Source organism: Bos taurus, chromosome 1, assembly GCF_002263795.3.
Source record: "Bos taurus isolate L1 Dominette 01449 registration number 42190680 breed Hereford chromosome 1, ARS-UCD2.0, whole genome shotgun sequence".
NCBI classification, from domain to species: domain Eukaryota; kingdom Metazoa; phylum Chordata; class Mammalia; order Artiodactyla; family Bovidae; genus Bos; species Bos taurus.
In genome coordinates, this window is record NC_037328.1 from 55,227,783 (window position 1) to 55,250,509 (window position 22,727).

The window sequence follows — 22,727 nt, forward strand, 5'->3', positions numbered from 1 at the left end:
CACACTTCTCTGAGGAAGAATTTTTAAGTCCAATTTTATAGATGAGAGAACAAAGACACAGAGAGAAAAGATAATTGGACAAAATCTTATAGGTATAAAATTACAAAGGCAGAGTTTGAACCTTGAGTCTAAAATTTTTGGTCTTAATCACAATGTTATTCTGCACAATTCATATTTAACTGTGCTGATTTTGTAAATGTAATTATGCCAGTTATCCAGTTATTCTGAAATGTCCTATCCAGGACTGTAGCATATCCCCAAAAGGCAGTAAGTTTAATAGTGCTGCAGCAACCAACTGTCAGTATTAATCTTCCCAGCCCTGACCAAAACCAAAATGATGGTGATACAAACACCCAAGAGTAAAAATGCCTATTTCCTTTACCAGTAGGTGGAAATGTCACTATCATTATATACATTTACCATCTAACATACTGTACAATCAGTTCAGTTCAGTTCAGTCACTCAGTCGTGTCCGACTCTTTGCGACCCCATGAATCGCAGCACGCCAGGCCTCCCTGTCCATCACCAACTCCCAGACTTCACTCAGACTCACATCCATTGAGTCAGTGATGCCATCCAGCCATCTCATCCTCTGTCGTCCCCTTCTCCTCCTGCCCCCAATCCCTCCCAGCATCAGAGTCTTTTCCAATGAGTCAACTCTTCACATGAGGTGGCCAAAGTACTGGAGTTTCAGCTTTAGCATACATTTACTTAATATGCTTGTTTATTATCAGTTTTATAAAATGTAAGTATGACAGAGCAAGATATTTGCCTATCTAGTTTACTGAATCTCTAGTTCTGAGAATAATACTTGGTATATAATAGATGCCCAATAGATATTTAATGAATGAAAGAATAATCAGGGGTATATGTTTATATCAAAATTTATGTGCACACATGACTGAATTTGATGATTGAGTTAGAGCTGCACATATGTTTGCTGTTTTGCAACATGTAACTAGTTTTCTTTCCAATAATTTTCAACAAATCCTGTCTTATTTACAAGTCTTGAGTTGAATTGTAAAGGTATAGAAGTAAGTTCTGATGTCTGGGCTATTGAACTTGTTTGATAATAGTAATCAAGGCTCTCTGAGTGAGTCATAAAAGCAGACTTCTTATGTTATAAGAGGTAAGTATTTATCTATGTACAGGATTGCCTTTTTAGTCTGCTAATTGTGTGTTATACCTGGACCTCCCACAGTTTAAAAATTAAGGTTAGTGGCCAAACAGACTTGGAAATATCCCAGTCAGAAGATTTAATCACTTGTGTGTTAGTCGCTTAGTCCTGCCAACTCTTTGTGACCCTGTAGACTGTAGCCACCAGACTCCTCCATCCATGGAATTCTCTAGGCAAGAATACTGGAGTAGATCCCCTTCTCCAGTGGATCTTCCCGACTCAGGAATTGAACCCAGGTATCTGGCATTGCAGGCAGATTCTTACCATTTGAGGTAATCAAATGATAACAATTTAATGTGTTTTGTTGGTTGATTCTAAATTGGAGTTAACTTATTTCAAATGATTCCTCTGCCAGTGAAACTTCACATGCAATGGTTTTTTCAGTTTTCCTATTTAGTCACAAAAATGACTATGATTTCTGTTATCTAATTAAGTACACCTGAGCCAAAACAAATACACTCTTTGGTTTGAAGGCATAACCATGTTGCATGCCGATGTAAAAGAATAAAGCCTCTTTAAATTACTGCGTTTTAGTTTGGAAGCTAATGATTAGCAATGAAGAATAATCCATCAAGTACAAGTCACCATCTTTTAAATCAGCCTGTACGTTCACAGAGGTTAAAATCTGTAATTTTGTTGTAAACTTTATTTTCACATCTTAATTTGGATTATTTCTAATTTTTGATTTTTTCTTTACAAGAAGCTTCAAATATAAGCACGAAAACCCAACTAATATAGTTTAATTGAAGTGTATGTATTGAGTGACATTTTCTATATCAGGTATATCTTGCTAACATAGATGAACATGGAGAAAGGAGACAGGAAACTGCTACATGCTTAGGGACCTAAGAGGTACATGTAGAATTGTAATGTTGTATAAGACCTATGGTTGAGAGGCCTTTGCCACAAAGAGCCTGAGTTGCTATTTATTTTCTGTTTCTCATAAATTTCCACCAAGAGTTTTTGAAAAGTACACCATATTAGGTAGCCTAAAATCTGCACCATCCTTACCACTAGAGAATAAAAGACATTTACTTTTCAGAAATGATACAACAAAATTCATCTCCATTTTTCTTGAGTATTTTTGACAGGAATACCCTAATTCTCTCAGAAGTGTTATAGAAAAGTACCTTTACTTGGGCTAATAAGACTTCTGGTGCTTCTAAGAAGCTGGATTCTGTTTGTGTGTTTTTATTTACTCTCAGTATAGGCTTAAAATCTTGACTTATTGCAAGTTTATCATTTTAGGGTTTTCTCATAACCAGTGACTGCTGCTGCTACTGCTGCTAAGTCACGTCAGTCGTGTCCGACTCTGTGCGACCCCATAGACGGCAGCCCACCAGGCTCCCCCGTCCCTAGGATTCTCCAGGCAAGAACACTGGAGTGAGTTGCCATTTCCTTCTCCATTGCGTGAAAGTGAAAAGTGAAAGTGAAGTCGCTCAGTCGCGTTTGACTCGTAGCGACCCAATGGACTGCAGCCCACCAGGCTCCTCCATCCATGGGATTTTCCAGGCAAGGGTACTGGAGTGGCTTGCCATTGCCTTCTCCAACCAGTGACTGGACTTCATTATTAACTCCCTTAAAAAGTGTTTACCTACGTCTTCTCACCGAGAAAGAAAATTGTTCATGACTTCTTTTTAATATCAGCTCCAGACTTCTTCCCCACTTCTTCCAAGGTCTTTCTGCCAATATTAAGCACACACTCATACATAATCTCGGAGAAGGCAATGGCACCCCACTCCAGTACCCTTGCCTGGAAAATCCCAGGTACAGAGGAGACTGGTAGGCTGCAGTCCATGGGGTCGCTAGGAGTCGGACACAACTGAGTGGCTTCACTTTCACTTTTCACTTTCATGCATTGGAGAAGGAAATGGCAACCCACTCCAGTGTTCTTGCCTGGAGAATCCCAGGGACGGGGGAGCCTGGTGGGCTGCCGTCTATGGGGTCGCACAGAGTCGGACACACTGAAGCAACTTAGCAGCAGCAGCAGCAGCAGCAGCAACATACATAATCTATGGTGTTTATTCTTAAAGCATGGCTAACCCACTGAATACAGAGCATAAAAACCTGATGTAAATGGATCAAACATTAGACATAAAGACTCTCCAACCATTCATCACTCTGAAAAAGTAGCAACAATAACAGCAAAAGCCATTTATTAAGTCCTTTATTCTGAATTAACATTTGCTGGCAAGGAGTTGAATGAACTTTATGAAACTTTAAATGAAATATGGAACTTTAAATGAAATATGGAACATTAAAAATGTTATACTCAAAATTGTGCTGTTTACTAAATTTTCTAAGAATAATGCTACAAGTCAAAATTAAATTTTGACCCCAATCAGCACAGTATAGTGGCAAGAAAGTCTGAGCCAGCGGAAACTAATGAAGGCTGTACCATCTTACGCAAAGTTCTTTCTGAGACTTGGTTCTCTCAAACAAAAAATGGAAATATTAAACCTACTTGGCAAGGTTATTGTAAAAAAATTTTTTTTAAAGACCATAGATGATATGAAATAAATTACCTAATATTGCCAATTACATTAACTTTAAAGTAAAAATATTCATATATTGTGAAATTAAGTAAATGCATGTTAATCATTCATAGAACTTAACATGCTTCCCAGCGTAATTCCATATAAAGGACTCCAATAAGCTTATCCTTCTGAGAACACTTTCTCATACTATTTTTTTCTCACATACTTTTCTTCTCACTCCACTATTTTTACATTGTGTGGGCACAAGACCACTATTATCTGTGTTTTGTAACCACTATTATCTGTGTTTTGTATAGCTAGTTCTTCTAGTTACTATCATAGACAGTTTATTACTATGTGACTGGGAGATTCAAGACCAAATAGAGAACATTAATTGTAGGTTTATCTTGTATCAAAAACATCATACGTGTTTATATAGCATTTTGTTTTCAATATGTATCTCATACTTATAGACAAAGGTTTAAAATGATGCTTAAAATTCCTAGGGGAACCACATGATCTTGATGTTATATTTGAAGACATGAGAGATGAAGAAATGAGGAAAGTTGGGATAGTTCCCCTTGGTTAAGGAGACATAAGTTGGCCACTTAAAAGAGATATAGTCTCTAAACTGCATGCCTCTACTTACAATAGCCAGGACATGAAAGCAACCTAAATGTCCATTAACAAATAAATGGATAAAGAATATGTGGTACATATATACAATGGAATATTACTCAGCCATAAAAGGGGTGAAGTTGAGTCATTTTCAGTGATGTGGATGGACCTAGCGTTTGTCATACATAGTGAAGTAAGTCAGAAAGATAAAAACAAATATAGTATATTAATGCATGTATGTGGAATCTAAAATAATGGTACAGCTGAACCTATTTCCATGGTAGGACTAGAGATGCAGACATTGAGAATGGACATGCAGATAGGAAGGAGAGGGTGGGACGAATTGGGAAAGTAGGATTTCCATTTATACACTGTTATGTGTAAGACAGATACCTAGTGGGAAGCTGCTGTAGAGCACAGGGAACTCAGCTAGAGGCTCTGTGATGACCTAGAGAGATGAGGATGGAGGTGGGGTGGGAGGTAGGCTCTAAAGGGAGGGGATACATGTATACTTACGGCTGATTCAAGTTGTGATAAAGCAGAAACTATCACAACATTGTAAAGCAATTATCCTCCAATTAAAAAAAAAAAATTGTGTGCATGAGAGCAGAGATGACTCTCGACCATTATTAATGCCTTGCCAACAGGTACCATGGAGTATTCAGTGAATATTAGCAAATGAAATAAATAAATGAAGACTGATCATTAGATTCTGAAGAAAGCATTATAGACTTACACTTGTACCAAAACTGAAGTTATACATAATCAGCAAACATCAGTTAAAATGTTTTCTTGGGAATTCTAATGTTAATGACATCAGGACCTACTCATACTGTCTGCCTTTCTGCTTGAACCTAGTCTGGGACAGGAATTGTACACAGTGAATGTTGAATAAAAGTGTTCAGCTTCTGTGTATTTTTAGAAAGAAACAATAGCAAGATGCAAAGATAAAATGTTTTTATTCAGGTTTTCTTAAAGGCTTATAGAAAAGTCACATTCATTTGGAAGTAGTACAAGCTTCTAGAGACAATAACTCATGTTACCATTAGGAAAAATCATATAAGAAAAATATGTTAAGGAAAAGAAAAATGTCTTGCCCATGGCAATCCTTTTAAAATCTGATGGTAAATGTCATAGTACTATTGGACTAGTGGAATATGCCACATTGTGAAGAGTTAAAAAAGAGGACTAAAATTAGAAGTGAGTCACGTAGATAGACTAAATCATTTGCACGCTTAGTCTGAACATTTTCACTTGTAAAATAACAAGTCAGCTTCTCCAATCACTTGGAAGCCCAGAGATTTCCTACTGAATAACTAAAACACATTTTAGGTGCCCCAAATCACAGAAAGCCTCTAAGAAGAAAGATATGAATACAAGAGTGTAATTGTGAGCACGTGTTCACAAAGTGAGCCCAGATGATTCTGATTGGTGAGAATTAAAAAGCTGATCATTGCAGTACTGATCATTTCAGTACTGCAAGTCATGATGTTCTTAGTGCTCAGTGATTTATCTAAATCAAGGGGGGAAATGGAAAAAAGAACTCTTTTCAAAGAAGCATTCCCTGCACATCAGGAGCAGCCCCACAGGTCACATGTAAATTCCCATAGTAGTTCTTGCTAAGGGATTACACATGCTGCCTCATGAACTTAATTATATTTTAAAATAACACATGAAGGAAACATGGTGGAGAGTTTTTGTACTTCTTAGAGTTGCAGCTTGCTTCTTTGGTTTTCATCACAAATTGCATGGAAGAGGGTGCTCAGCAGATGTCTTCTGGAAAACCCCTTCCCTGCATGATCCAAGAGGCAGAACTATTCATCCATGCCCTAGTCCCAACTCCCCACATCCTAGTTCTCTAACTGTGATTTCAGCCCCCAGGGACTCAGTTTAAAATGAACAGACTCTGATGTGACATTAAAAATCTCTTCTGTCAAGTTTTGTGAAGTTTAAAATCAACCCCTAAGATTGACACATTTACAACACTATATTTAAAATAGATAACCAACAAGAACCTACTGTACAGCACAGGGAACTCTATGCAATATTCTGTAATAACCTAAATGGGAAAATAATTTAAAAAAGAATAGATACATATATAACTGAATCACTTTGCCACACATCTGAAACTAACACAACATTGTTAATCAACTATACTCCAATATAAAGTAAAAATTAAAAAATAAAGCAATGAGAAAAAAATTTTTAATAAAAAATAAATAAAATTAAAATCTAGAGCATCTCAAATGTTCAAGGTTCAGCAAAGCCCTTCACCATCCATGAGCTAATAGTTGCAAACACACATACATATATGAAGCAATAGTTGGAGTATAAGAAAAAAATATTTTTCCTAAATACATATTTTTATTTAAATTTATTTTAATTGGATGCTAATTACTTTACAATATTGTATTGGTTTTGCCATACATCAACATGAATCTGCCACAGGTGTACATGTGCTCCCCATCCTGAACCCTCCTCCCACCTCCCTCCCCATACCATCCCTCTGGGTCATCCCAGTGCACCAGCCCCAAGCAACCTGTATCCGATAATATTTTTAATGTTTACCCCATCCCCCAAAACAAATTAACTTTAGAAACTTGTCATCTGGTCATTTACTTTTTAAACAGTGTAAAAAGAAACTCTATGCCATGGAAAGTAGAATTACTTGGAAGAAGTAGGAAGAACACATTAAATGAAAAATTTGGCTGCTGTATATACTATAATGCACACACACAAGCATGGTCATAACAAAATAAATAACATTCATAATATTATATTCCTCATTCTATCTATGCTGATCACACAGTCAGAGATTATATTTATGACTACATTCTTCCACTATCCACTCCATGTTCTCTTTGCCCTCAGCAAACATCTCAATTGGTTGTGTTCTTTACCTGTTGGGGTGATCCAAAACTTCCTTCCTGAAGGATCTGGGTCATTAGCAGTCCTGGCTGAATTGGGTAGTTGTTGTATCCAACTAGCTCTGATTCCAGGATGTGGTAGTACTAAACAACCCCCAAGGAACCTGCTGTATGTCAGACACACTCTTCCTTGCCTCCATTTTGAGGTAGCAGCCCAGTTTTCCCTTGGTACTCAGGAGCAACTATCCCAGCAAGTACAGTGCTTCCCCTCTTTGCCTGTTGAACAACAACTGCTACGGTCACTCTTTAGTGAACTTTCACATGGGACAAAATATCTTCACATTTTTTAGCTCATTCAAGGGGGTCTACTTGCATGACTAAGCATAGACCTCCTTGTCACGGATTTCCCAATTATATTTGAAGTCCCTTACAGTCAAGCCAAACCACTGGCAGCAGCTTAATAAGCAGTATAGACTTGCACTTTTGGCCATTTTTCCTACCTCCCCAAAAAATGAGCAACAAAGCATACTGATCAAATTTCTGCCCACTGGGAGAATTTCACCTCATTCAGAGATGTCTCAGAAAGGAACTGTAGTGCCAAACCTATTCTCTTTCAGGTGGTGCCTGCGTATTGTATATAGCCACCTGTAAACCATGCCCAAAGTAGGTAACTCCCCACTGGGCCATAGAACTGGCCTGGGATAGAAAAGACTGTAGCAGGAGTAGAGAACATGGTATTTGGGCCACAGTCACATGTTACTTCTTAAGCCTTCAGTGTCTTCTCAAGTATAATCTTGTATATACCTCTTCCATTTGATAATCCCATGGTGCTATGCACACCCAACTTTATGTTTAGTGGATCGGACAATACCCAGTTTGTGATGGGAAGTTTAAGTCACATGGTAATTTGGTGGTCCATAGCTAAGTGTTCGGTCTCAAGTAAGGGCCAAAAGCAAACCAAAAACCATTTCTCAAAAGGAGAGTAGTTGTCCATCAAGGATGGCAAGGCTTTCCTCCAGGGTGTGAGCTGCAATGCATCTATAGCAGACTGCCAAAGGCTCCAACAGCATCTTAGTGTGCCAGTGACACTTCAAGAATCAGTGGATCTATTGGGTCCATGCCATGATAGCATGGCTTGGATGGCATCTGGACCTATTGTTGATCCTTTTCTCCTTCAGAGCCCACTCAAACTGGTAGCTTTTAGGGTCACTCAGCAATTAAGCAATTAAGCAATTAAGCCACAGCAGCACACCCAAATGAGGAATATGTTGCCTTCAAAATCCAAAGATGTCCACTTGGGTATTGTGCCTTGATTATTAGTTGTACAAGGGGCTAGATGTAACAACTTATCCTTCAGTTCAGTTCAGTTCAATTCAGTTCAGTCGCTCAGTCGTGTCCAACTCTTTGGGACCCCATGAATTGTAGCACGCCAGGCCTCCCTGTCCATCACCAACTCCCAGACTTCACTCAGACTCACGTCCATTGAGTCAGTGATGCCATCCAGCCATCTCATCCTCTGTCATCCCCTTCTCCTCCTGCCCCTAATCCCTCCCAGCATCAGAGTCTTTTCCAATGAGTCAACTCTTCACATGAGGTGGCCAAAGTACTGGAGTTTCAGCTTTAGCATCATTCCTTCCAAAGAAATCCCAGGGCTGATCTCCTTCAGAATGGACTGGTTGGGTCTCCTTGCAGTCCAAGGGACTCTCAAGAGTCTTCTCCAACACCACAGTTCAAAAGCATCAATTCTTTGGCACTCAGCTTTCTTCACAGTCCAACTCTCACATCCATACATGACCACTGGAAAAACTATAGCCTTGACTAGACGGACCTTTGTTGGCAAAGTAATGTCTCTACTTTTCAATATGCTACCTAGGTTGGTCATAACTTTCCTTCCAAGGAGTAAGCGTCTTTTAATTTCATGGCTGCAGTCACCATCTGCAGTGATTTTGGAGCCCCAAAAAATAAAGTCTGACACTGTTTCCACTGTTTCCCCATCTATTTCCCATGAAGTGATGGGACCAGATGCCATAATCTTAGTTTTCTGAATGTTGAGCTTTAAGCCAACTTTTTCACTCTCCATTTTCATTTTCATGAAGACTTAGAGGGAATATTTCAACCAATTTTATCCCCTACACACCTCACTGAGGTAGAAGACCCTAGAATTCTGTTGGATTAATCTCCCACCGTCTGACACATAAATGACCTTTCAATATGCTAGAGTAGTTGCTACTTCTGCTCACCAGGGCCAGTCAGCATAACAATGGATGATTATGTTTTCTTGTGAAAGGGAAAGATGATCAAGGTCTCTGCAGATTAAACTAGGACAGGATACAGAGTTGAATTACTCTTAAGATAAGACAATGAAGGCATATTGCTGGCCTTGCCAGCTGATAAAAATTGCTCTGGTTGTCAAAAGGTATTGAAAACAGCATTTTTCAGAGCAATAACTACATGCCAGGTACTAGGAGTGTGTTAATTTGCTCCAGCAATGAACTCATATCTGAAATAGCAGCTACAATTAAGAGTCATCATCCAATTAAGTTTATAATAACCCACTGCCCTTCTCCAAGATCAATCTGTTTTCTATACAGATCAAGTAGAAATGGTGGGAATCGCCACCCTTGGATATTTCAAGTCCTTGATGGTAGCTCTAATATTGTTGATGCCCACAAAATTGCAGTATTGCTTTTAGTTTAATGTTTTTTTCCAAGTCCAGACAGTTCTATTGGTGTCCACTTGACCTTTTCTATCATAAAAGCCCTTATTTCAAAGGTCAGGGAATCAACACAGGGTACTCTGTAAAATGCTAAGTGTGTCTGTTCCAGTGATCTACTCCAGAACTTGGGAAATAAACATAGAACAAGTTTAGAGACCTACTGTAACCACTGTGTAACTGATCTGAGCAGGAACCTCTGATTACTCAATCTTTATGAGTCCCTGCTCTGACTAGAAGATCACAGACATTTTGGGTCTCAAGAAATTAGTGTCACTTCAGAGGCAGTGTCCAGTAATCCCCGAAAGTTTTGATCATTCTCCTTCCCCCTGCACTGTCAGCCTGTCAAAAGGTCTTAGGCCCCTCTAGTAAAAGCTAATAGGAAGATTATAATTTTTGGCAGTGAAACAAGTTCCTTCCTCAAGGAAAACCAACTTCCCCTTCATTAGAGGGGTTCTGAGTCTGTAAACTGTTTCATGTCTAGGAATGAATTGAGGGGCTGACTCTAGTTTTATGATTTAAATTAAACTTCTGTTCACTTGGCTTAGAACTCTTCTGCCTACACATGTAAGAATTAAGTGGATTGTACATATTCTTCACTTCTGCTGCTGCTGCTAAGTCTCTTCAGTTGTGTCCGACTCTGTGCAACCCCATAGACGGCAGCCCACCAGGCTCCCCCTTCCCTGGTATTCTCCAGGCAAGAACACTGGAGTGGGTTCTTCACTTCTAGGAGCTGCCGGATCAGTTCAACAATGCCTTAGGTCTCTATAAGTCAGACTAATCTGACTACTGCTTTGTTTCTGCTGTCCATTATAGTGTCCACTTCCACCTTATCTTTCATGATTAAATGCTGCCTCTTGGTCCCTGTCACCCTGTGATCCAATTTTTTGCATCACACTTAGGTGTCCCAATTTAGTGACAAGAATTCTCACTGTAATTTCTGAGCCACATTGAAGAACAAAAAGAATACTTCATGGATCCTGAGGCTTCTCCCACAAATGTATTTCTCACAGTCATGGTGAAAGGTAAGTTGTCTGAACTCTACCAGGGAAAATAAGAACATCTTGCAGGACAAATGCTCTCTAACATTATAGTCTCCTTAACACATTGGATACCTCTCTCTGTAGTATACCATGGCAGTTCTGACATTGGAATTTCACTTAATATGTTAGTTTTGGTCCATGTTTCAGCTCCTTAAACAAACTGTTAGGACATTGTATAACTTCTCAAGCTACAACAGTAAATCTAGAATCTCTACTAGATGGGTGCATATCAATAAATTTGGCCTAATTCAACTTTTGGAGAAGGAAATGGCAACCGACTCTGGTATTCATGCCTGGGAAATCCCATGGACAGAGGGGCCTGGTGGGCTATAGTCCATGGGGTTCCAAAGAGTTAGACATGACTTAGCAATTAAATCAGAAAAGGAAATGGTAACCCAGTCCAATATCCTTGCCTGGAGAATCTTATGGACAGAGAGCCTGGTGGACTGCTGTCCATATGGTCACTCAGAGTCAGACACAACTGAAGTAACTTAGCAGCGGCAGCAATTCAACTTTATATTCCTTCCACTGTTGTCTCACATTCTTAATATCCATTCCCAAACATATTCCTTGGATTTCTGTTTGTATAAATTGGAAAACTCATGCAGCCTTTAACTCTTCTATTTCACCTTCATCAAGAGGCTCTTTAGTTCCTGCATGATGTACTCTGCATAGAAGTTAAATAAGCAGGGTGACAATATACAGCCTTGTCATACTCCTTTCCCAATTTTGGCCCAGTCCATTGTTTCATGTCTGCTTTCTGATTGTTGCTTCTTGACCTGCATATAGGTTTCTCAGGAGACAGGTAAGATGTCTGGTACTCCCATCTTCACAGTTTGTTGTGATCCACATACTCAAAGGCTTTAGCTTAGTCAATGAAGCAGAAGTAGATATTTTTCTGGAATTGCCTTGCTTTCTCCATGAGCCAGGGAATGTTGGCAATTTGACCTCAGTTCCTCTTTTTGAAACCCAGCTTGTACATTTCAAAGTTCTCTGTTCGTGTACTGCTGAAGCTTATCTTGAAGGATTTTGACCATAATCTTGCTCACCCTGTGAAATGAGTGCAATTGTATGGCAGTTTGAACATCAATGCCCTCTCTTTAATATCAGGTACTCTGTGACATTGGGAATTCAATTCCTTTTGTATTTTAGCTACTCACTTGATGAGACTCTGGACTTGGTTTTCAGCAATTTCTGTGCTGTGGCCATGGAAGATAAGGGTTTCTTGCAGAACACACACAACAACTTTTAAATCATTAATGTGGACCTTGAAATGGGAATCTGATGGTAACAATAACCCGGTGTACGAGACAGCAAAAGAGACACTGATGTATAGAACAGTCTTATGGACTCTGTGGGAGAGGGAGAGGGTGGGAAGATTTGGGAGAATGGCAATGAAACATGTAAAATATCATGTAGGAAACGAGTTGCCAGTCCAGGTTCGATGCATGATGCTGGATGCTTGGGGCTGGTGCACTGGGACGGCCCAGAGGGATGGTATGGGGAGGGAGGAGGGAGGAGGGTTCGGGATGGGGAACACATGTATACCTGTGGCGGATTCATTTTGATATTTGGCAAAACTAATACAATTATGTAAAGTTTAAAAATAAAATAAAATTAGAGAAAAAAAAAAAAAGAAATGGGAATCTGAAACTCTGAGCTCATTCTTTCCTTTTTCCAGTGCAGCTAGGAGCAACTAATCAATCTCATGCTATTTCTTAGTTTCACTAAAATGCTGTAAACTAGAATAGACAATCACCCATAACTTTACCTTTTATAGGTGATATTTTCATCTCTATTGCCACATAATGGCATGGACTACCAGCTCCCACTTACTACTGGGAATGTGTCTTTACATCTAAATCTAATTGAATTCGAGAACCACTTTCAGAAAACTCATTTTTAAGATTTTGTTCCTCAGAAACCACTCTCAGTACCAAAATCTTTATTAGTCAGAGTTCTAGAGAGAAGAAACAGATCCTGGTAGGAGATATATCTATATAGTTTTTGCTGCATCATCTAATAAAGATCATAGCTCCTCCTTGTTTATTGTATATTAGAGGAAAAAACAAAGTAGGTTAAGGGCAAGAGCTCCAACAAGAGTTTGAAAGTTTCCACGTCAGCAAGTAAATTCTTTCAGAGAAAATCTTATTGAATAAGAATTTGGTAACTGATTAAGAATTCTACCATATTATTAATTATCAATGACCAACAGCAAACACAGAGAATGTAATTAAAATTTTTGTTTTGTCATATTTTTTTAAGTGCCTGGCAGGGTTTGATGAGTGGCCATGAATAGTCAAGATAATTAATATATCTTCATAGACTAGAGAAACTGGTAGAATAAAGTGAAATACTTTTATGCAAAGGAGAAAAATATCTATAAGAAGGTAAGCAGAAATGATAAAACTTGCTTTTACTGATAATTATCATTTTAAAGTCTTTATTGTCTTCTTGGCACCATGCTAAGAACCAAGTATTAAGATAATCTTACTTCATCCCCAAAGCAAATTCAGTGCTGTTTTTTGAAGGGCATTCAGTTTGCTCAATTCAAAGGCTGAGTCTATTCCTTCATAAAAGTACTACATTATATTAGCTTAATGACAGCATGCATTTAAACTCTGTCTTTCTAGCTACATTTTTAAAATATCATAACTTACGTTGTAAAACACAGCATACACAGTTATTTGGGTAGAGTTGTATTTTTAACTATTTAAACTGTTAAAGCTTCAACAGTCTTTTCGCCAATTTATCTAATTCTAACCCAACCTATCTAACCTGTATTCTTTCCTTTACAACATTTATATGTATGCCTGGTTTCATGGGCTTGCAATCTGTGCAGTCACATAGGGCCCTATGATTAAAATCATCGCCCATTTGGTTTATGCTCAGCAGTTGCTATCTTGAAATTCTTATTAATACTTGAACAAGAGCCTTGAATTTTTGTTTTTCACTAGGTACCACAAATGATGTATGTCCTACTTGTCTCCATATGAAGTTACCTTATTTACTCTACTACATGCTTATATTTACCGTACTACGTGTCTTCCCTTCTAGAATGTAATCTTTATGTGTGTTAGTTGCTCAGTTATGTCTGACTCCTTACAACCCCATGAATAATAGCCTACCAGGCTCCTCTGTCCATGGAATACTACAGGCAAGAATGCTGAAGTGGTTAGCCATTCTCTTCTCCAAGGGATCTTCCCAACCCAGGGACTGAACCCCAGTCCCATGCGTTGCTGGCAGATTCTTTACCATCTGAGCCACCAGGACTGTGGCTGTAATTACAGAAGGCCCTGTAATCTTTTAACAATAGAAATTTTGTCTATCTTGCATACCAAAGTAAATAGTAAGTGCTCCCAAAATGTTTCATGAGTTTTGTACCTGGATCACTTATTCCTATCTGAAAAAAGCCCTGTCTTTGAAAATAAGCCGCCCAACCCCAGGAATCAATTTTCGTCTAACATTACTCATATTTAAGGGAGTACCAAGGATGACACATACATTCTAAGTCTGACCTTGCATTTCCAAACTTATTAAGTAATGGTAAATGTCACAATGTGTCTTGAGAGAAGAATGCCAAATTTTCTCATTCAAATCAGTATTTAAGTTACAATTTCTTGGTGATAAAATTCCATCTGGAATTTCACGAGCAAGTGGTTACTATTCTGTTGACCTTTACCCATCCTCTTTTAGCTCCGTCTTGTTACTTTGATCCCTACATTAACAGGTAAGAACAGGAAGAAGAAATAGAAAAATGGAGAACTTAAATAACATGAAATAAATCATATCTGTTAAGTTATTGCCCTTAAAATTAAATTCTGGCTCTGATACTCTACTACAACCACCAGCACCATTTTTGCATTGTATATTAAATATGTTCAGACCCTTCATCATGAAAAATTAGCTTTATATACTAATTTTAAGTTTTAAAAATTAAAGTAATTCTCTGTGATATAAATTCTTCTGGGCAGCTATTCTTTATGATGTGTATAGAGGTGGATCTGTGAGTTTATCCTTTTGCAAATTCATGAGCTTCTCAGGTGTGTAGCTTGTTTTCATTATTTTTAAAGCATATTTTTCTGCCTTTTCCTTTCTCTCATCTTCTTCTGAGATTCCCATGAATGTGATGGTATATTTCATGATATCACACAGGGCTCTGAGGCTCTCATTTTTCCTTCACTCTTTTTTTTCTTTCTATTTCTCTAAATGGATAGTCTCAATTGACTTATTTTCAAGCTCACTGATTCTTTTCCTTGCTGAAATCTGCTGCTGAGTTCCTCTAGTGAGTTCTTTATTTCAGTCACTACACTTTTCAACTTCAGAATTTCTCTTTGGTTCTTTTCTATGATTTATATATTTTATTGGTATTCTATATTTAATGATAAATCATTCTCTTACTTTCATTTAGTTCTTTAGACATGGATTTTTTTTTTTAAGTTCTTTGAACATATTTAAATGGTTGATTTAAAAATTCTATGTCTAGTAAGTCCAGCATCCAGGCTTCACCAGGGAGAGTTTCTATTTGCTTTATTCCTTGTGTATGGACAATACTTTCTTTTTTTTTTTTTTTTTTTTTCATTTTCAGTAGAGAGTTTATTATTATCTATTTAAGTACACAGGCATCATTAAAATTAAGCAACAGATTGGCTGCCTATGGAAACATTTTGAGCTCTGGAACCCAGCAAGTCACCCTAGTACCAGGTTATTGGCAATTCAATTATGTCAAGAAAGTTAAATCCAACTTGCAGTTAAGCACCAAATGGCTGTTTATTAAATTTTACCTGCTTGTACTGCTACAACTGACAGGGAGGGTAGAACTCCTGCTCCTTTCACTGGTAGTTATGCAAAATCAATTTGCATTTTAACATTGAAAATTTGCAGTTGCATAGTTTAGAATTTAAATACACACAATAAATGAATGCTCTGGAAAAAAGAATTGTACTGTTTTCTCACAAAATATTGAAAGAAAGGACTTGAAATATTATGTGTCCAAATACATCAGTGTTACAGGAGAGAGCACAAGGCAACAGAGATTAATAATGACTGTTCCATTTTCATTCAATAAGGTATAAGTAGAGTCTAATGCCAAGTTGCCTTGAATCCTTATGTATTGCTCCCACTGTGTCTTATCATCCCATCATGTAATGATATATTTTAAGTCAAATCTACCTTGTATCAGAATAAATTAAAAATTCTCAGCTGCCTAAAGTTTATATTAAGTATTTAAAATGCAAATAGAGAGAATTATTATGGAGTTAACTTTTTAAAATTCTCTTCTACAATTAATAAAAGATTATTAACTCCTTTGGATTTTTCCTTTATTTGATACTAAGCATTTTTCTACTGAATGAATATTTACATATATCTATGTAATATTTTAAAAATTACATATTCAAAGTTATGCACAATGACAAGTAGTTGGCTGAAATTTCAAATTTTTAAGGTAAGGAAAATGAGAGATGGTTGTTTACTAAGAAAAGAGCTTAGACAAACTGACCAACTGAGACTGTCTAATAGTCTCAGTTGGATAATAGTTGAGGGAAAAATGAACAGAATTTGAAATGACAAAAATTTTGAATGCAACTTCACTTATTTTGTCTTCTTTAACTATAGTTACACAATTTCTCCCTAGCCATACTCTTTTCAAGTGATATCCCAGGACCACTTGAAAGATCTTTTACCAAAATTAGTGAGGATCAACTCTTCTACTAAAAATAAAATCTGGGTCTGTAGATTACCATACAAAATGATTTTTTTAAATTGATCGTATTGTTACATTTCTTTATAGAATAAACAGACAACTCAACAGATAATTATTTCTCCAGTCAATTACCTGAATCTTTTGAAAACATTGTGTGGGGCAAAGGGAGACAGGTTCTCTCAACATGTTCCGAATTATGAGTACAAACTCTTAGTACTTAACCTGTGCCTTTTCAATATTTTACAGCTGCATTATTACCTGAAATAGAGACTGGTGTCATAATCCTTCCTTACACTCATAATCACTCTCTGTGTGACTGAACATATATGTGGCTAAAATTATTTGAATTTAAAATGTATTAACTCTAATTTCTCAAATAAAGTCCAATGCTTTAATATTCTATCAGGTTTCAATACTTTCTTGTTTCTTGATATGTCTCATAATTTTTTGTTCAAAAACTTAATGTTTTAAATAATATAATGTGGTAATTTTGGAAATCACATTTTCCCCTTCCCCATAGTTTGTCGTTCTTTATTTAGTGACTTTTCTGAACCGAATCTGTAGTTTATATTCTTTTTTTACATGTAGCCACCAAAAATGTTTTTATTCTGGCTTCATTCATTCTTTAAAATTTCAGTCCTTTTCAAACTCATGCTAAGCAGTTTCATGATATTCCACTCAATGTCATACATGGATACCTACTGTTGAGAGTCATTCTGAAGATTGAGAGTATAGCTATAACGTCCAGGAAAGCTGATATTTCCATTGTTTCTCAGTTGAGAAAGAGGCTGAGTCTTTTTTCTGATGAGTCCATCATATTCCTCAGAGATCACGCACAAAGTAGATGTGCCCCCAGCTCCCCAGGCAACATTGGAATTACATTCTGCAGTATTGTTTAGCAGTCTTCCACATGGGCAATGTGTATTCTGTGAGGGATACAGATACATCAATTGATAAAATTACTCCAATATGTTATTACTAGCTCAGGTTCATTGTTTACATTAGGGTTCACTCTTGGTGTTGTATACTGTATGGGTTTAACATGTATGTCAACTATCCACTATTGTAGTATCCACTATTTTAGTATTACAGAACAGTTTCACTGCCTTAAAAAATCCTCTATTCTCTGCCAATTCATTCCTTTCGTATGTGTAACCACTGGCTGTTACCAATCTTTTAACGTCTCCATAGGTTTGCCTTATCTAGAATGCTAGACAGTTGGAATCTTACAGTGTTTATCCTTTTCAGATTGGCATCTGCCATTTAGTAATATGCATTTAAGATTCCTCTATTTCTTCTTATGGCTTGATAACCCATTTCTTTTCAGTGCTATGTAATACCCCATTAACTTGGCAATTAAGAATAAAGTTGCTATAAATATCCATATTTCATTCTTGTGTTGACATTTTTCAATTTATGTAAGTAAACATAAAAGAATATGATTTCTAGATCATATGGTAAGAATAGACTTAGCTTTGGAAGAAACTACCAAACTATCTTCCAAAAAAGGTGAAAGTGTTAATCACTCAGTCATGTCCAGCTCTTTGTGATCTTGTGGACTGTGGACTGCCAGGCTTCACATGGAAATCTCTAGACAAGAATACTGGATTAGGTTGTTATTTCCTCCTTGAGGGGATCTTCCTGACCAAAGATCGAACTCAGGTCTCCTGCATTCCAGGCAAATTCTTTACCATCTGAGTCATCAGGGAAGCCCTATCTCCCAAGTGATGATAGTATTTTGTATTCCTATCAAAAGTGAATGAAAGTGCCTGTTATTCCATATTCTCACCAGCATTTGGTGTTGACAGTGCTCTAAATTTGACCTTTTTAATAAATATGTAGTGGTATCTCATTGTTTTAATTTTCAGTTATCTGGTGATATCTTTTTGTATATTTTCCTGACATCTATATGCCTTCTTTGATGATGTGTGTCTTTGGGCCTTTTGCCCCTTTTTTCAATCAGGTTTTAAATTTTCTTACTGTTGAATATACTGTTTTTTTGTATATTTTGGAAAAATCATTCTCAGATGTGTCTTTTGCAAATCTTTTATAAGATTTCATTTCTCTCCTTTTTAGTATATCAGTTATATCTTTTTTTAACCATTTTTGTTGTTTGCCCTAGAGTTTGAAATATACCTTTACAATTAATCCAAGTCCACTTTCAGATAATACTATACCACTCATATGAACCTTAAATTCCTTGCAAGAATAAAACATTCCCAATTCCTCTCTACCATCCTTTGCATTATACTGTAATTCAACTCACTTTTATATAAGTAAATATACATATATAACATAGTCTAAAAGTATATACACAGACAGAGGAAGGTAGGAAATAGACTATATCATTGCAGTTGTTATTTGAAGCAAATTGTTATAAGTTAAAAACGAGAAAAATAAAAATTTATTTCACCTTTATATTCTCTAATGCTGTTACTTTATGTAGATTCAAGTTTCTAACCTATAATATTTCCTTCCTTCTCAAGAATTTCTTTGAAAATTTCTTGCAAGTTAGGTTTACTGGCAAGAAATTCTTTCACTTTTTGTGCAAGAAAGTCTTTACTTTCCCATCACTTTGGGAGGATAATTTCACAGTTTCAGAATTCTGTGTTGGTGCATTTTTTTCCCTCAAGACTAAAATTTTTACTTCACTCTTGCTTGTATGGTGTTGAGGAGAAGTTGAATGTAATTCTTTGTTCTTTTATAGGTAAGGTGTGTATTCCTCTGGCTTCTCTCAAAATTTTGTCTTTATCTTTGATTTTTTGATATTTGAATATGGCATGTCTAGATATAATTTTTACTGAAATTTATCCTGCTTCATATTCCCTCAGCTTCCTAGATCTGTGGTCTGGTGTCTGACATTAATATGGGAAAATCTCAATTATTATTGCTTCAAATGTTACTTATGGGTTTTCTTCCCCTCTCTTCTCTTTTGGTATTTTCTATATGCATATTTTATGTTTTGTAGTTGTTCCACAGTTCTTGTATATTCTGGTTTTTTTTTCTCTCTCTTTTTCTCTTTGCTTTTCAATTTTGTAAGTTTCTGCTGTCATCGTCAAGCTCAGAGATTCTTTCATTAGCTCTTTCTAGTCTACTAATGAGCACATCAAAGGTATTCTTCATTTCCATTACAATATTCTTGAATCTAGCATTTCTTTTTTATTCTTTCTTAGAATTTCTCTCTGCTTATATTATCCATCTAATTCCTTCACGTTGTCTACTTTATACATTAAATCCCTTTGCGTATTAATAATGCAGTAATAATATGAACTTTCAAGTTGTGAACTTTCAAAGATGTGAACATGTGTTTCATCAACATCAGGCTTGAGTGAAATTACAGCTTTCCCTCCATCTCCTATTGCTGGTAATCCTTCAGCTCTACCATCTCCCATCTCATCTCCCTCTTCCAATCAGTAACTCTTCTTTTCTGTTCATTTCATGCCAGCCCCTGTATGCCAGCTGTTGTACTGTACAACTATAATTTTCAAGGTACTATAAGATTTAAAATATGTTCTTTTATTTTTTGTGTTTGCTTTTTTATGTATTATTTGTGTGAAAAGTATTATAAACCTATTGCAATACAGTACTTATATTGCTGATTACTTGGATACCTACGATAACTTGGTTGGCCTTATAAACAAATTGGACTTATGAATGTGCTCTACAACTGCAACTCATTCATGTGTAGGGGACTTATTATAGTTTTTTAAACCCTGTTCTGATAATTCCAATATTCCTGCCTCATATGAGTCCAATATTCCTTCCTTATCTCTTCAGATTATATTTTTTGCTTTTTAGTATACCTTGCAATTTTTTGTTGAAAGGCAGACGTGGTATGCTATAGATGTGGATAGACTTAGAGATTGTCATACAGAATGAAATAAGTCAGAAAGAGAAAAACAAATATTGTATATTAATGAATATATTGGAAACTGGAAATATAGTACAGATGAATCTATTTGCAAAGTAGAAATAGAGACACAGAGAACAAACACATAGACATGGGGAGGGTGGGATCAACTGAGAGCATGAGACTGATACAGGTACACTACTACATATAAAATAGATAGCTAATGAGAACCTACTGAATAGCACAGGAGGGAAAAAAGGTACCAAAAAAAGTACGGTAAATGGGTCTTTAGTAATGTAGTCCTAAGGTGTGTGGGAATAGGAAGTATTCTGTGGTCCTATTGGATCTCAGTCTTTTGGTGAAACTGTGCTTCTTGATTGTGAACTTTACTGCTGCTTCTCTGTACCCTCTCCCCTTAGGTGGACACAGTGACTAGGAGTTAGAGCTATGGATTTCCCTTCCCCCAATTAGAAAGCTAGAGTCAGCTGGAGCTAGGCATTTCCCTTCCCTCAAGTAAATTAGGCTCTAATAAAACCCCAGAGTCCCCCTGGATAGTTTTAATAGAACAAGTTTTCAGTTTCTAAATTTTCTTTTGTGTATTTGCTTTGACAATGAAGTGTTTCTTTTTCTATCCCGTGTTCCCCTTCATATTCACTCTCTTTCCATTGCATAGAAGAAAAGTATGCCTCTCTATCATTCTATATTTTACTGTGACCATTGGAAGGTATAGAATTCACTGCATTCCACAAGAATAAATAATGCAATTTATTAGTGTCAATTCAATATCTTTTAATTAAGGCAACATAGTGCTTCATGTCCTTTGCAGTCTTATACATATTTATGTTTATGGTGGTAATGTGTTATTAGAAACTGTATTATAGTTCACATTGGAGTATTATAAATTAAGAAACACTGTAGGGTGGGCAGCATGACCAATTTTTTATTTCACAACCTTGGGTTATTGGTAAAGAATTAAAGAAGCAAGAATATTCAAAGCAGAGAGAATATACATGGAAAATACTAGATATAGCGCAATAACAATTTGCTCCCCACTCCGTATTTACACCACTCTTGGAGATGAGGAAAAGTTTGGTGAATACTCCCAGACACCCTTATATCAGTTGTATCTGAAGCTTCCAAGCGTACTTAAAGTGCAAGTTAAGATAGAACCATGATTCAAAATTACTATCAAAGATATATTTAAATTTATTATTGTAATTTTTCACAACTTTCACATATAGCCTATTAAATAAATATATCTTGAGTGAAAAAATATAATGCACCTAAGTAGTCATTTAATAACTTTTCATAATATTTTTAGTTTACATTCCAGAAATCTAATGACTATGTAATAAATCATTTTGTAAAACTATATTTTTTATAATTCTTTGCTGTTTAAAAAAGTTCCAGAAGGCTTAATATGTAGTTATTGATGATGATAGATCACAATGTAAATTTTAACACATAAAAGAAGCTTTAAGAATTAAGGGACACTGTTTTTGTAAAACCACCTTCAAATTCCCATTTACTCTTTTATGTGAATAAGGTTTCATATATGTATATAAATACATATATATATATATATGTATATAATTAGGATAAATTTGATATTAAGCTGTTGGGCTTCCCTGGTAGCTCAGTGGTAAAGAATTCACCTGCAGTGCAGAAGACAAGGGTTTGATCCCTGGGTCGGGAAGATCCCCTGGAGAAGGAAATGGCAACACACTCTAGTATTCTTGCCTGGGAAAATCCCATGGACAGAGGAGTCTGGCAGGCTACAGTCCATGGGGTTGCAAAGAGTTGGATATAACTTACTGACTAAGCATCAACAAATAGCAATAATTAGTTATTGACTCATATATAAGAACTAATTATTAAGAAATACATTTCTAATGATAGTTTATTGTATATTTTTGTTATGAATAAAATCCAAGCTATATTTTGCTATTTTGAATAATTCTGCACTATTACTAATTGTAACATAGCTCAATCGAAAAGAAGAAAGGTAACAAATTTAAAATTTCAGAACTTTTAAAACTTAAGATTAATTAATATACAAAATTTTCCTGCAGAGTAGTGTTAGGTGATCAAAAACAGTACTTAGAGATAATAATCTGTTTGAACATGGAACAGAAATATGAATTCAAGAAGAGAAAGAACATTTCTGTCTGATTAAGGAAAAGCAGTTTGTGTTTTTTTAAATAAATCAAGGGCAATGTGAATTTCCTAAGTGCTTGGAGGAGTGAAATAATTTAGAAGAACAATATAACAGTTTGAT